The following is a 17500-nucleotide window of genomic DNA, read 5'->3' as shown; positions in this document are numbered from 1 at the left end:
AGTATTGACATGAGTAGAAATGAATTATAGTTGCCTTTAGGACAATAAATATAGCTACTTTTTTTGTTTGTTTCTTTGTTTGTTTGTTAGTCTTTTGTTTTTGTTTTTTGGCAGGGTTGGATTTTGTTATAAAAGCTTTTGAGCTTTTATATAGCGCAATAACCACTAAACGTGCTCAAAGCGCTTTACAAAGGGTCCCTGACAAACAGCAACACGTAACATGTAGAACGACAAATGACGCCTATTAGGCGATATTACTGTTTTGTTCGGAAAGAGACAACGCTGTAAATGGCAAGGTACTCATTTTACACCTGAGTATGGTGAGATAATGTCAGTAAAGAGGCTTTTCCAAGGACTCAACTATGCGCCGAGAGAGGCTTGAATATGGTGAGATAATGTCAGTAAAGAGGCTTTTCCAAGGACTCATGCGCCGAGAGAGGCTCGAACCCAGGACGTTCCGATCCGAAAGCGAGTGTCTCTCCATAAGACCACATAGCTGCACAATATAATTATATATAAATGATATATTGTTGTGAACTTTTAAAGCTTTTACACAATCTTAAATATTAAAGAAATGGTTGAAAATCAAAATGTAACTGGTCATGAAGCGGATAGAAATTGAATGCGTATCGACGGTACCATTTTAGTAATTACTATTGGCCAAAGTGTGTGAAGGAGAAGAAGACGAAGAAGAAGAAGAAGTAGCAGTAGTAGTAGTAGTAGTAGTAGTAGTAGTAGTAGTAGTAGTAGTAGTAGTAGTAGTAGTAGTAGTAGTAGTAGTAGTAGTAGTAGTAGTAGTAGAGTAGTAGTAGTAGTAGTATTTAGTAGTAGTAGTAGTAGTAGTAGTAGTAGTAGTAGTAGTAGTAGTAGTAGTAGTAGTAGTAGTAGTAGTAGTAGTAGTAGTGTAGTAGTAGTAGTAGTAGTAGTAGTAGTAGTAGTAGTATAGTAGTAGTAGTAGTAGTAGTAGTAGTGGTAGTAGTAGTAGTAGTAGTAGTAGTAGTAGTAGTATGTAGTAGTAGTAGTAGTAGTAGTAGTAGTGGTAGTAGTAGTAGTAGTAGTAGTAGTATTAGTAGGAGTAGTAGTGGTAGTAGTAGTAGTAGTAGTAGTTGTAGTAGTGGTAGATAGTAGTAGTAGTAGTAGTAGTAGTAGTAGTAGTAGTAGTAGTATTAGTAGTAGTAGTAGTAGTAGTAGTAGTAGTAGTAGTAGTAGTAGTAGTGGTAGTAGTAGTAGTAGTAGTAGTAGTAGTAGTAGTAGTAGTAGTAGTAGTAGTAGTAGTAGAAGAAGAAGAAGAAGAAGAAGAAGAAGAAGAAGAAGAAGAACAACAACAACAACAACAACAGCAACAACAACAACAACAAGACCAATGAAATCAACTTAAACAGCTACAGCAACAACAAATATATAAGAAGAACAAGCATTGACAACAATATATAGACATTTTCACCAAAACAAAATTCACGCAAGTGATTCTATTTTTTAAAAATATATTACAAGCGAAATCAGCATAAGAGACAGTTGGAATGTTTTCCACTGAGTGTACACCCTGCACCCCCTAGTGTAATAATGACTACATTATGGCCCACCTTTATTATGGCACTCTCCACCAAAGTCAACATCATAGTTCTTGGGCAATGTGTACAGATTGGCGCTAACTCGTTTCATTGTTAGTGGATTTAAAAGCACGAAATCGACAGTATTAAACCATTTTCCGATTTTACAATCATAATTTTATAACCATAATCTGTTATTCTTTTTGTGATAACTAATTGTTGTTGTTTTTAAACATGACGTGTTATGATATTTGAGCTGGCTATATTTCCAGGACTTCTTTTCTTCCTATAGTAACGCATATAAAAATGTAAAATTGCTATTGCCTGGAGTCGGAATTTCATACAATGGAATATGAGCTAAAATCTCTAGTGTTTCATTTTAGAACTGGATAGAAAGAGTATGGAAAAAACATTTAGATTGATAAATGAAATTCTGATATAATTTTTTTCCGAACAACTTATTTGACAAAGGTAAGTTTTCTACAGCAACGTTTGTGATAAGCGCGTAGAATATGATGTGAATTGATGATAATTCGGATTACTTTTGGCTATTTCTTATTGATTTCCAATTATTTAACTTGTTTTTTAATAATATCTGACCCAACATCAGAATGCGTAGTTAGTAAAAAGTTTATAATTTAGAGATCCTAGTATTTCTTCTGTACGTTTGTGATAATAGTAATCTTGCTACTACTAAATTAATATTGGTGTTGCTATGTGGTCTAGTGGTATGACACTCGCCTTCGGATCGGAAGGTCCTGGGCTCGAATCCCGCTCTGTGTGGACGCATAGTTGAGTCCTTGGAAAAGGCATTTTTACTCTTTACTGCTTTGAAATCAGTGCCTTTGTTTGCTTTAGTATTACGATTGATTGAGAGTTTTTATATAGCGCAATATCCACTCGAAGTCGCAAAGCGTTTTACAAGGGGTCCCAGGCCAACAGCAACACTTAACATTTACGATGAGACATGACGCCTGTTAGGCGATATTACGTTGTTTTTTTCCGAACAAAACAACGCTGTTAACGGCCTGGTACTCATTATAACCCGGAGTATAGTGAGAGAATGTGAGTAAATAGCATTTTCCAAGGACTCAACTATGCGCCGAGTGAAGCTGAAACCCAGGACCTTCTGATCGGAAAGCGAGTATCATACCACTAGACCACATAGCCGCACAGTATACAATATATAAATAAATATAAATATAAATAAGTTCACTCACGTATTTTTGCGGCTATGTGGTCTAGCGGCATGAGACACTTCACCGAAAGCTAGGACGAGAGAGATGCATGCGCAAAATCAAATTGACGTTCTCTCTGTAACGTGACGTCCAATCAAGGGACGCTACTCTTCCGCTAATCTCATTCCCTATTTCTGTCCAAACTGTGTTGTTTTTTTTAATCGTATAGTCAATAAATAATATAATAGAATACTAATAATCAAATGTTCATAGAATTCCCAGCTTCGATCGTGTCCTTATCTCTTCATGTTCCAAAGCAAATATTGGTTTCTATTTTTAGCAAAACCCCAACAATGAAATTATTATTATTTGATTCCCATCGCCCCAAAGCGATTCATATTATGTTAGAATTAACTCGCTGCTGGAAATCGAATTCAATTTTTTGCCACTTGACTTACTTGACTTGTTGCCGATTGCCTTCTAATCTTCGGACTGGGAGGACGCTTTGACAGCTTCTCTGATTTGTTGAGTGAGTTCTTTCCACTGATAACTCGGGGTCTGACCGTAGCCATCGTTAACTTATAGCCTGACACTGACCAAAAATTTGACGTCAAAATGCCAGTCTTTGGCCACAAAAGAAAACAAATCGTGAGTTGTATTCAATACTTCAACCAATGAAATAACTTGTTTCCACGAGCACTACTAACGACAACTCACTAGGCGGCGCAAAATCCAAATAATGACGTCAAACTGCCAGTCCCTTTGGATTTCAGTATCAGGCCGTAGCCATCGTTATGTTATAGCCTGATACTGAAATCCAAAAAGACTGGCAGTTTGACGTCATTATTTGGTTTTTGCACCGCCTAGTGAGTTGTCGTTAGTAGAGCTCATGGAGACAAGTTATTTCATTGGTTGAACTAGTGAATACAACTCACGATTTGTTTTCTTTTGTGGCAAAAGACTGGCATTTTGACGTCATTTTTTGGTCAGTATCAGGCCATAACTTTACGAAGGCCACGATCAGGCTATAACATAACGATGGCTACGAATTAACTCGCTGCTGGAAATCGAATTCAATTTTTTGCCGCTTGACTTACTTGACTCATTGCCGATCGTCTCCTAATCTTTGGACTGGGCCAACGCTTTGGCAGCTTCTCTGATTTGTTGAGTGAGTTCTTTCCATTGATGACGCGGGCGGGGTCTGCTGTGATGAATCTCAGGTGTTCTAAATCCTTTTCGCATCTCACTTCTTGTGTGTCATCGAGGCGCTTGAGGTCTTTGTTTACCGTAGTGTATATGCTTGTTATGGGTCTGCCACAGATTTGTGAAAAATGAACATTTCTTTTCATTATGATGGAGAATAAATGTACAGTTTCACACAGTGCAAAAGACAAGACGTTCATATTTCTTATCATCTTAATTCCAAATTTACTTTTCAGGGTTTTTATTCCCAAAAAAGTAAAAGTAGTCCTTCAGAGCCATTCAGCCTATGGAGCCGGAGTTTATCCCGGTTTCTATAGCGTGAAACGGACAATAGCAATTGCTTGCTAACCTGTGGATAGGACGCTAGATTATCGCAAAGTACTTTCTGCCAAATCAAACAGACCTGGGTGGAAAGGGGGTTGGGGGGGGGTGGAAAAAAATCTCGACTGAACCCGGGATCAATCTCGGTATCTTTGCGTTTGAAGCGAGTGTTTTACCAACTGAGCTATCGGGACCCCCAAGGGTCTGATTCATCCCGACATAATACCGTTTCGAGACGTTGGGTCACATGATTTGTCCTTTTATAGATATATATATATATATATATGTGTGTGTGTGTGTGTGTGTGTATGTGTGTGTGTGTGTATTCGTCACTCTCTGTCTATCCTTTCTCTCTCCCGTCAATCTATCTTTCCCCCTCATTCTTTATATGTCTATCCGTCCCCCCCCCCCCCTCTCCCTCTCTCTCTCTCTCTCTCTCTCTCTATATATATATATATATATATATATATATATCATATATATAAATATATATATAAATTTATTTGTTCTCACCTCGACATTTTACACATTCTCCAACAACGGTGTTTCGTCCAGAATTCCTGGAGTCGTCAGGGAGGTCGTTTAGAGGTGTCTGGGAGGAACGTTGTTGATGTTGTGTCTTGTCAGTTGGCGCCGATGTTGTTTCCGGATATAGGTTGTTCATGTGTGTGTGTATCGTGTATGTGTATATGAATGCAAACTGGGTGTGGTGTAGTGTTGGAGGAGGGGTCGTTTGGTGTAGTAGTTGTATCATTGGGTTGTGTAGTGTGTAACAGGTAAACATTTTTTCCTGTGAATGGACGTGCTGAATATCTCTCTTTCTGTTATAGTTTGGCGTTTTGGGTTGTTTCTTTTTTACTATATGATATTTCTCTATAGGCATAGGTTGCATATTTAGTGTTTATATTATATAGATATATATATATATATATATATATATATATATATATATATGTATATATTTATATGTGTGTGTGTGTGTGTGTGTGTGTGTGTGTGTGTGGTTCTCTGTCACCAACATTTCTCTCTCTCATCCATCTTTTACCCTTCCAATTTCTCTCACCCCTTAATTATTCCCTGGTATGCTCATCTTTGTGTGTGTGTGTGTGTGTGTGTGTGTGTGTGTGTGTGCGTTTGTGGGGGGGGGGTGTCTGTGTGGAGGTCTGTATCACTCTCATTCTCTCTCTCATTATCTTCCCCTTTTCTCCGTCACTGTCCCTCCCTCTCTCTTACCTTTTCTTCCCCCCCCCCTCTCTCTCTCTCTCTCTCTCTCTCTCTCTCTCTCTCTCTCTCTCTCTTACTCTATCTCTCTCTTCCTCTTTCGGTCACCTTCTCTCTCTATCTTTCTCTCTCTCTCTCTCTCTCTCTTTCGGTCTCCTTCTCTCTCTTTCTCTCTCTCTCTCTCTCCCTCTCTCTCTCTCTCTCTCTCTCTCTCGCTCTCTCTCCTTTTGCTGGTCTGTATGTTTGAAGTGCAATTTAATTCATTCGAAGACAAATTGTAAAGCTGTAGAATTGATTATAGCCAACTACCCTTCATTTTTCAAAACCGCTACGAGTTTTAACATTTCAGGCAGAAAAAAATGCACTTAATGTGCTGCTCAAAATGCTTTACATGGGGTCCTAAGCTAACAGGAACACTTAACATGGAAGAAGAGACTAGACATCTTCAAGGCACGATTACAGTAGGGTTTATTTTACCACAAATACACGTACAACCATGTTAGGTGCTCTTTTTACACCTGAGTGCGGTGAGGGAATGTCAGCAAAGAACCTATTTCAATGACTCGACGTTGTGCCATCCACAACAGAGCGGGACTCGAACTTAAGACCTACAGATCAGAATCAAAAAATACCGACCGCACAAGAAAGGGAAGATCTCCGGTGAGGATTTTGTCCAAAGAAAGTGCTAGACCAGTAGGAGTTATTGACAGTATTCAAGGCACGATCTCTCCTCCTGATAAGATGAATACGGCCATTCAGCCCATGTTAGCGATTGTCATTTTATTACCGGGTTATTAAATATGGACGTGGGGGGGGGGGGGACTAAATACCTGATCATAGACAAAACACCTTTTTTTATTTCATTTTGGTCAGAACTTCTATATTTTTGTTGTTTTTTTTTTTGTTGTTTTTTTTTGGGGGGGGGGGGTTGTTTTTTGTTTTGTTTTTTAAATCTATTTTTTGTTTGGGCTAGAGATATAATAATATGATCAATTAATGATCTGTTGTTTGTTTATGTGCAATGTGTTTGTTTCAAATGATGTCAAGGCAAGGCGCTTAGTGCCTGTTTAGACGTGGTAAAGCGGAAAAATAAGTGATATTTATTATTATTATTATTATTTTTATTATTATTATTATTATTATCATTATTATTATTATTATTATTATTATTATTATTATTATTATTATTATTATTATTATTATTATTATTATTATTATTATTATTATTATTATCATTACTACTACTACTTCTACTACTACTTCTACTACTACAACAACAACAACAACTACTACTACTACTACTACTACTACTACTACTACTACTACCACTATTACTACTACTACTACTACTACTACTACTACTACTACTACTACTACTATCATTAAAATTTTAAAACCGTATACTGGGTGGGGTTCCTGACCTCCCATAATGGGCAGGGAGGTACATACTGTGTCTTCTATCTCCCTATATCTGTTTTCCAGCTTGCTTTCTGTCTTTGTCTTGGAATGAGATTACTTGGTTTTGCCCTGGACCTGGCCGGATACCCTGGCTGAAAGGGAGACAGTCAAATGTATAGTTATTGTTTTGGGAGATGATATTTTTTTTCCTTGTAAATCATCTCTCTATTATGTATTATTATTCCTCTTAGTGGGGACCTGTGCTCGCGTCTGGATGAGACTTTTAAGTGATCTCAAACCAAGTATATTGATGGTATGCTCTTGGAATCTCCAATTCCCTATTTGTACCATTCCCCTTTGTTTTACCTTTTCTTGGGTTTTTTAATTATAATTCTATAACTACTTTTTACTTTCCCATATTCCCCCCTTTACTGGCGCTGATATGTGTTGCAAGCGCCATAAAAAAAATTGAGCTTTATATAGAGCAATATCCACTAAATGTGCTCAAAGCGCTTTACAAGGGGTCCTGGTCAACAGCAACATTTAACATGTAGGATGGGACATGACGCCTGTTAGGCGATATTACAATTTTTCGGACAAAGACAACGCTGTTAACGACCAGGTACTCATTTTACACCTGAGTACTGTGAGAGAATGTGAGTAAAGAGCCTTTTCCAAGGACTCAACTATGCGCCGAGCGCGAGGCTCGAACCCAGGACCTTCCGATCCGAAAGCGAGTGTCATACCACAAGACCACATAGCCGCACATAAAACCCTTTAAAACAAACAAACATATAACCGTAAATATGACAAACTGTCTCCAAGCGGTATAAATGTTGCAATGAGACAGATGCCAATACAAATTATTTTTAATGTCATAATACAAGCTTAGTCGTAATTAATTTTCAAAAGACGTTTTGTTGGTGTGAGGCGGACCTTAGTCGTATTTTTTAAAAGGCGTTTTGTCAGTGTGAGGCGGGCCTTAGGGGGGTGTAATAAATTATGTCGACAAGACATCAGCACACCATGATTATCAGTCATGAACTTTCCCTTGAGATTCATGGTTCATATTTATATGATATGAAGGACGATGAATCCTTTCATCCACTTTGATCGATGAATCGATGACGTTCACGGTACCGTTTATGACGTTAACGTTACCGTTTATGACGTGAACGTTACGGTTTATGACGTGAACGTCACGGTTTATGACGTGAACGTTACGGTTTATGACGTGAACGTTACGGTTTATGACGTGAACGTTACGGTTTATGACGTGAACGTTACGGTTTATGACGTGAACGTTACGGTTTATGACGTGAACGTTACCGTTTATGACGTGAACGGCTTGGAATTGTTACGAGTTCGGTTCTCGACGACGTGTACTTATTTGCAGGTCTGATAGCCCAGTGTGTTATGGTCTCATTGTTGTAATGGAAATGCTCTCAAACCAACAACAACAAAATATTGTCCATGACAATACTAGTAAAACAAGCCCATAATTAATTGTGTTTGGTTATCAGACCTGCATATATATGTACGTTTTAGGTTCTAGACCTGGCAATATGAACATATCGTTGAGTTGTGAAAGGTACACAAAGGAATGGCCGTGAAAAGTAATCTTCGAATATTCCCTTGTTTACTGCTCTACATGGGTTACATTATAGATAGAATGAAGATGATGTCACTCTGGTCTTTGTTATTGGGTTTTTTTTTTTTTTTTTTTTTTTTTTTGTTTTTTTGCCATCCACGTTTATGAGTAATTCTCACTAAACGGTATTATCCAGACTATGAAAGTTCATGATCACACATAGTTTTGTATGTTGGTCCGTTATGCTTCCGGATGGCAATGTTATGAAATTCTTAGCGAAACGCATACTATCTATAGATAGTATGCGCTTGGCTAAGAAGCTCATAACATTGCCATCCGGAAGTAAAAGGACCAACACACAAAACTGTGTGTATCCATGAACGTTTATAGTCGGGTTAATACAGCTCAGTGAGCATTACTCATAAACGCGGATGGCAAAAAGCAATAACAAAGACCTGAGTGACGTCATCGTCGAACTATCTATAGGAATTGACCTGACGGAGTCCTAGACTTATTCTCTTTCGGTTGTGGGAGTGTTTGGTTGCTTAGCATCTTGGGTTGATGGGTTGGGTTTTTTATCTTAATTTGTTTTGTTTTTGTTTTTTGTTGGTGTGTTTTGTTTTGTTGTTTGTTTGTTGGTTTTTTTTTCGGTTGGAGGGGGGGAGGGTGTTTTGTTTTGCTGTGTTTTTATTTTGTTTTTGTTTTTTAATTTATTTTAGTTTGTTGGTTGTTTGTTTTTTAAAACTTTGTATGTGTGTGTGTGTGAGAGAGAGAGAGAGAGAGAGAGAGAGAGAGAGAGAGAGAGAGAGAGAGAGCTCTCTGAACAAAATTTAGAAAAGCGTTCTCTCATTGTAAGTAAATAAGTATACGAAACAGAATAAATATGAATATGAATATGCCTTGTGATCAGAATGTGTAAAAGTCAATGATCAAATGTATGTGGTTTTACCCCTCTGGATACGCGTTTATGCTCGCCGGAGAAATATTTCTTACTGCGTCCGCCATTGTTTTGTTCCGATAGTTTAGAGCCAGTGTTACTAAGTTACCATGCGTCATTAGGAAGGAAGTGACGTTACGACTGTTGAAGAGTATTGGCTTCACACTATTTTATTTATTCCCCAAGCAAGGCCATATGGAATCATATGACGTGAAAACAATGACAGATCAGCCTCTTCACGCTAGAGCGCAACAAAAGAAAACTAGGCGGCTGAAAAGATAACACTTTATTGAAAGAGCCCAGCAAATTGAAAAAGATCACGAACTTGACGAAATAATGACCCAAAAATGCAAAACAAATATCAGAGTACCAATTTGGAAAAGGCAAAATCACTTGAAAATCAAGACATCCGTTGGTGACATTTCAACAAAACAAAAACACGGCGAAGAAATCAAGAAGTCTGTACAGAAGTGCATAGATCAAAACTACCCTGAAAAAAAATGGACAAGAATCTATACCGATGGTTCATGCAATAAAGAACACACGTGCGGGGGCCTGGGAGTGCACATCGAGTACACAAATGGTCAACAAAAGGAGATCAGCAAACCGACTGGTACTCGCACTTCAATCTACAAGTCAGAGGCAGATGCAATCCATGAAGCTGTTAAGCAAATCCTCTCAGAAAATGAAAAACCAAGACACATAGTGATTTTAACAGATGCTAAGAAAATTCTGGAGGATATAATGATGTCCTTTGCGGATGATATAGACGCCTTGGTGGAAGACCTCATGAAGCTAAGCAAGTTTACCAACATTGTACTGCAGTGGATTCCAGGACACTGTGGGATACTTGGAAATCAGATCGCTGACCAACTGGCAAAGGCAGGCAGTCGCATGCAGCAACCCTCCCCAACGTACTCAACAGGAGAAATTAACAAATTGGCCAAATTTATCCAGTCTCAGAGATGGAGAGAGAAGCACCCAGAATACAACATGAATGACCCAATCAAGGTGCTCGACAGAAAGGAACAGGTCATCATCTTCAGACTGAGAACTGGACACAACCAGTTAAAGGAACATATGTGGAGGATGTCCAGAGCAGGTGCCTCTGGACAATGTGACTGCGGACTTGAAAATGAAAATGGATATCATGTCCTAATGGAATGTCCAAGGTACAACCAGTTGAGAAGGAACTTCTGGCCTGACCCAACCCCATACTCAAAGAAGCTGTACGGCAGTGAGGACGACCTCAGGACCACTGTGGGCTTCATTCACCAGACCGGACTGACCATGTGACGTGACGGGAACGAAGAAGAAGAAGAAGAAGAATCATATTTCCATACCATACAGTATTAATCGCCTGTTAAGCGTTCTTTTTCTATTAATACTCCCACAATTTCCGTCACTACCGATAGCCGTGTACCCCATTCACACCTGAGTCGATTGTAGTAGTTGACTCCAGAGCTATAAGGCCAATGCAGCAAGACTTTATCATGATTTTTGTGCGGATGTGGTCTAGTGGTATGACACTCGCTTTCGGATTGGAAGCTCCTGGGTTCGAGCCTCGCTCGGTGCATAGTTGAATCCTTGGAAAAGGCTCTTTACTCACATTTTCTCATCGTACTCCGGTGTAAAATGAGTACCTGGCCGTAAACAGCGTTGTCTTTGTCCGAAAAATTGTAATGCCGCCTAACAGGCCTCATGTCCCGTCCTACATGTTAAATGTTGCTGTTGGCCAGGGACCCATTGTAAAGCGCTTTGAGCACATTTAGTGGATATTGCGCTATATAAAACCCCAATTAATTATTATTATCATTATTTATTATTTGTCTATAGCTTTAAACAGAGAACAGCAATTGATTAATACCCTTTGAAATAGTCAATTTAAAAAATACGTTCCATCAGATCAAACAGTACCAGCAGCTACTGGGGGGGGGGGGGGGGGGGATTAGAAAGGTATCAACTGTACTCTAAATTGATACATACCGTCCTCTTTGCCTGTGAAGCGACTGTTCTATTCCACTGAGCTATCGGAACGCCCACCCCTCCCCCCCCCTGATTTGTCATTGTATGTATCTGTGTATTGGGATAGGGGGAGGGGGGGGGGGTTGTGTGTGTGTGTGTGTGTGTGTGTATCTTCGGCTTTTAATATTCATTTTATATCATCCACAGGTAAGACGAGACATGATAAAGTTGAAAATTAAACATGATAGCTTAGGCAATAAATAACATGTAGCCTCAGAGTGGCCTCTTAGAAATGAGCTTTTATATAGCTCAATATCCACTAAACACGCTCAAAGCGATTTACAAAAGGTCCCTGACCAACAGCAACACGTAATATTCATAAAGAACGAGACATGACGCCTGTTAAGCGATAATACCATTTTTTCCGACAGAGACAACGCTGTCAACGGCCTCAGAGTGGCCTCTTAGAACCTCCCCCCCCCCCCCCCTACCCCGACCACCTACCCAAAAAAAAAAAAAACAACTCATGAAGCCGATGTTTATTCCGGCTTCTAAAGCGTGAAACGAAAACTTTGTAGCAAGTCTTAGCTTCATTTAGGACAGGTCGATCGCCTGTTGCCAAGTAAAGTACTTTCCTCCAGGTCTAACATCATACCCAACTACCCAATCAGGGACAGGCTGTGTGTGTGTGTGTGTGTGTGTATGTGTGTGTGCAAGGGAGGGGGGGGGGGTCCAGATAAAGTCTTGACTGCATTTAGGATCAAACTAATCATCAAATCGATTCGATTCAACGCAATTCAATGAAATCCAAATAAATAATTATTAAGCGTGCGGCTATAATAACGTGGTCTAGTGGTATGACACACGCTTTCGGATCGCAAGGTCCTGGGTTCGAGCCTCGCTCTTTACTCACATTCTCTAACCGTGATCGGGTGTAAAACGAGTACCTGGTCGTAAACAGCGTTGTTTATGTCAGGGAAAAAAATGTAATGTCGCCTAACAGGTGTCATGTCTCGTTCTAAATGTTACGTGTTGCTGTTGGTCAGGGACTCCTTGTAAAGCGCTTTGAGCATGTTTAGTTGATATTGCGCTATATGAAAGCTCAATTGAATTTGACCCATCGTTTCACATCGGTGTTATATTAGAGTAAACCAGTTTCTGGGAAAATACTTTTTCTGGGAAAAAGACTTATAGGGAATGAGATTAGCGGAAGAGTAGCGTCCCTTGATTGGACGTCACCGGCGGAAAAGTTATTAGAGAGAGAACGTCACGTTGGTTGTGCGCATGCATCTCTCGTCCTCGCTTCCGGTGAAAGCGGCTTGAGACACTTCACCTTAAGCGAGGACGAGAAAGACGCATGCGCAAAATCAAATTGACGTTCTCTCTGTAAGGTGACGTCCAATCAAGGGACGCTACTCTTCCGCTAATCTCATTCCCTATAAGTCCCTATGGAAATTGATTTGAGTTCCAGGTGTCTTGTCTCTTCCTATAAAGAAAACTCATGGAGATGGAGCTTATCCCTGTTTCTAAACCGTTAAATGGACACGTTGAAACTTCATTTTGAATAGGACGCTAGCCTATTGCAAAGTGCTTTCTACCAGGCCCAACATAACTTACTACCCAATCAGAGACAGGATCCGAAGTGTATCTCTGTTTCTAAAGCGTTAAATGGACATTTTGTAGCAAATCCTAACTTCCATTTGGACAGGACACTAGTCTATAGTTAAGTACCTTCCGCCAGATCCAACATACCCAACAACCCAATCTGGGTCAGTGGTGTGTGTGTAAGTTGGGGGGGGGGTGCGTTTCTAGATAAAGCCTCGACTAGACTCGGGTTCAATATTTGGGTCCTTTGTGTGAGAGATGAATCCTCCACCAGCTGAGATTTAAAATAAAAAATTGATCTTTAAAAGAGCGCAATATCCACTAAACGTGCTCAATGCGCTTTTAAAAGGGGTCCCAACAGCAATACTTAACATATAATCCTATTTTTTATTGATTTTTGAAGGTACAGAAAAAAAATTGTTAACGGCCAGGTTCTCATTTTACACTTGAGTACGGTGAAAGAATTACGTAAAGAGCCTTTTCCAATGACTCAATGATGGGCCGCTCAGAGATGAACTGGAACCCAGGACCTTCCAATTCGAAGGCTAGTTTGAGTTTGTCATACCACTAATAGACCACATAGCCAATAGCGGGACACAACATGTAAAGATGATACAATAATATTTAATCGATTTAATAACATTCAGGAAAATCTAAATGTTGCCCACCAGCTCAATCTAGTCTAGTATTATATCAGAGTAGACCAGTTTCTGGGGAAAGACTTTTAAGTCTAAACTATGAAATCTGATTTAACTCTCTCCTTACCAACCATAGGAAAATCGTCACATTCGTTACGATACAACCAACAATTTTCTTTTTCTGATTTCTTTTGTACATCACAAAATGTGAAGAAAGTATCTTGCAATAGTTATCAGAACTTTCTGCTTTGTTGTAGAGCTTGTTTCGCTGAACAGAATTATGTTTTGTATGTGCTTTTTTCTTTCGAGTTATAGTTTAAAAAATTAATTCTTATATCGGTAGGCTATGAAGCGTCCGGTGAATTTATTTTTTTTTTTGTTTGTTTAATTGAGCTTTATATAGCGCAATATCCACTAAATGTGCTCAAAGCGCTTTACAATGGGTCCCTGGTCAACAGCAACATTTAACAATTAGGACGGGACATGACGCCTGCTAGGCGATATTACAATTTTTCGGACAAAGACAACGCTGTTAACGGCCAGGTACTCATTTTACACTTGAGTACGGTGAGAGAATGTGAGTAAAGAGCCTTTTCCAAGGACTCAACTATGCGCCGAGCCCGAGGCTCGAACCCAGGAACTTCCGATCCGAAAGCGAGTGTCATACCACTAGACCACATAGCCGCACAATTATGTTTAGTATGTGCTTTTTTTCTTTCGAGTTAGAGTTTAAAAAATTAATTCTTATATCGGCAAGCTATGAAGCGTCTGGTGACAATCCAGAGAGGAGACGGAGAGGAGAGAGTTAAGTTTCAGGTGTCGTGTCGATTCCTCTAAAAATAAAAATCATGGATCCGAAGTATACATCCCTGTTTCTAAAGCGTTAAACAGACACGTTGAAGCAAATCCTAATTTCATTTTGGACAGGACGCTAGCCTATTGCAATGTACTTTCTGCCGGCCCTACATAACTTACTACCCAATCAGAGACATGATCCGAATTGTATCCCTGTTTCTAAAGCGTTAAACGGACATGTTGAAACAAGTCTTATCTTCATTTAAGGACAGGAGGACGCTAGCCTATTGCAATGTACTTTCCGTCAGGCCCAACATAACTTACTACCCAATCAGAGACAGGGTGTGTGTGTGTGTGTGTGTGTGTGTGTGTTTATTTGTGTGTGTGTGTGCAAGGGGGTAGGGGGGAGGAGGGCATGGATTTCCAGATTAAATAGCGAATGTACACGTGATCAACATCGATTCCTTTGTGTGTGAGACCAATCCTATAGATAGTATGCGCTTGGCTAAGACGCTCACAACATTGCCATCCAGAAGTATAACGGACCAACACACAAACTATGTGTAACCATGAACTTTTATAGTCGGGGTAATACAGGTTAGTGAGTATCACTCACAAACGCGGATGGCAAAATACAAAAACAAAAGCTTGAGTGACGTCATCTTCGAACTATCTATACCATCTTTGCTATGGGGACACATCATGAAAAGATGACACAGATGATGAATCAAACATCATGAAAAGATGACACAGATGATGAATCAAACATCATGAAAAGATGACACAGATGATGAATCAAACATCATGAAAAGATGACACAGATGATGAATCAAACATCATGAAAAGATGACACAGATGATGAATCAAATTAATCATTACATCGATTTATTGCGATTCCGTGAAATTCAAATGAGACCCATCGTTTCAATTCGGTAATATATTAGAGTAGACTAGTTTATACGAAAATACGTTTTTAGTCTAAACTATGAAATTTGATTTGAGTTACAGACTTCAAATCTCGACCTACAAGTTAAATGTTGGTAACAACAAGAGATGAGTGGGTAGGAAAGTGCCAGAAGACAATAGAGTATAAAACATTTTCGCGGCGGTGATGGGGGTTTGAACCCGCGACCTTATTGGTACGGCAACTTCGCCTGGCCAGTGAGAGCGTGACTCTACCGTATGAGCTATCCAAGATCCCAAAAAAGATCGTTTCTAACTCAGGTCAATCTTAGAGCTCTCTCTCTCTTATATGTTGATATTGACTAAGGATCTCTTGTCAAGCGCTTTGAGAATGTCAAGTGTAAATTGCTCGACGTATCCATCTTTTCAGGTCTGATAACCCAAATTGTTTTGGTCTCAACGTTGTTATGGAAATACTCTCAAACCAGTGTTAAATCAGATCTCAATAGGATTTAATAGTCTGACGTCACGTCCGCCCAGCGACGAGCAGCTTGGTTCTAAACAAAGAAAACCTGTACTTTTTATTCTTCATGCTGGCTAGAACTTTTTCACATGTCATGTGATTAGAATGTATAAAAGTCAAAACATCATCTGGATACACTTTTATGCTCGTCGAAGAAGTATTTCATAATATAAGGGCGTCCGCCATTGTCCCGATAGTTTTGAACCAGTTACTAAGTTACTCTGCGTCATTACAAGGGAAATGACGTCACGACTGTTGAACCCTATTCCGCTTTTCGGTTTTCACATCTGCAAATATGTGTACCTATATATTGCTTTATATTATAAATGTTTTTTAATTGTTTTCGAAACTACATATCTAGACTTAACTGTTAAATTTAGCAATTCCAACTGTTTTCATTTAAAATTTAATTGTTTTTTCCAATCTGGTTCACCCCGACATAAAACCGAATGGAGTGAATGGCGTACAAAACCATTCATATCACTCTCCTATTTCATTTCCATCTGATTCGAATCGTCCAATCCGACAGTTTATGTCTAGATAATTAACAAATTAACTGCCATACTCTGGAAAAAAACGTATTTAAAAATTTGGCCAGAAATTCATTTCTACAAACATCCATCGATTTAAGGTTAAATGACCCTCATCTTAGGAAAAACTCTCAAACCTGGGGCTTCGCAATAATTAAAGGACGAGTTTTCTGGACATTTTTTTGGATATGTGTTTTTCCATAGTACGAGAGCTAACTGATTAAATATCCTTGGGACAAAGGGAAATGGAGTTATGTAACCATTATGGGCTGAAAATGGAGAATAGGGAAGGTGGTTGGGGGGTGTGGGGGTGGGGGGGGGGGGGGGAATTAGAAAGAAATCTCGACTAACAACGTGATTTCCGATTCCAAGATTGGAATCCAATGCTTTTCGGCATGCGCTGAAAGCCACAGGAAATTAACGCTAGATTTTCGTTTGAGCGATTTTTACATAGAAAAGCGGAGATTTTGTTTGTTATAGTCACGTGAAAGATAAAAAGATAATGATTTAATCAATTAATTGTATGCGGGTTATTGAATTGACACAGTGTGTATGTGTGTGTGTGTGTGTGTGTGTGTGTGTGTGTGTTAACACCAGTGGCGTGGCATGCTTACAGTATACGGTGGTGCCAGAATCAGAAAAGGTGACTTAAAACGTGCTATATTTGTAATTACAAAACAAAGAAAAAAATTAAATAAAAGACTTACTCAAATAAGTAAGGGACGGTATTTGCCATTTCTCAGTTTTATTATTTCTTTAAAACTCATTCAATCCTAGAGATTTTTTTCTACTTTTCAAAAATGGAAAAAATATATTAAAAATGAGCATGTACATAGATAATTTTATTCAACTTTCATTAACATGCAAAAACATAAATGATTAGCTTTGATACCTACGCCTATAATTTGTCTCAGAAAAATGTAATAAATAGGCATGGGGTAAAAGTAACCCGGAGAAACTACGGATATAGTCGGTGTTAGGGTTGAATGAGTTAATGCTGTAATCCATTTTTAAAAGATGGATGCTTGTGCCAGGCACCAAATCAACCAATATAACCACGCCCCTGATTGACACGCTGTGTTACTTGCATTGTTGATACACAGTGTGTTTGGTGAGGTGAATATATATATAACATATAGGCC

At 39.1% G+C, this 17500-nt stretch overlaps 1 protein-coding gene across 2 annotated transcripts in view; it reads left to right on the top strand.

Moving 5' to 3' along the window:
- Window positions 1-1602: 1602 nt before the first annotated feature.
- LOC144966136 (uncharacterized) overlaps window positions 1603-17500 on the top strand; it is a 54899-nt gene continuing 39001 nt past the window's right edge. Inside the window, exon 1 of one of the 2 annotated variants that reach the window (XM_078902247.1) lies at window positions 1603-2021. The gene's annotated coding sequence lies outside the window, so the exon portion shown is untranslated. The remainder of the gene's footprint in view (window positions 2022-17500) is intronic. The other variant, XM_078902246.1, reaches the window with a different exon arrangement.

This window comes from Berghia stephanieae, chromosome 2, assembly GCF_034508935.2.
Source record: "Berghia stephanieae isolate SIO BIC M18660-M18661 chromosome 2, UCSD_Bste_1.3, whole genome shotgun sequence".
Lineage (NCBI taxonomy): Eukaryota > Metazoa > Mollusca > Gastropoda > Nudibranchia > Aeolidiidae > Berghia > Berghia stephanieae.
This window is presented reverse-complemented; position numbering and strand designations above follow the sequence as displayed.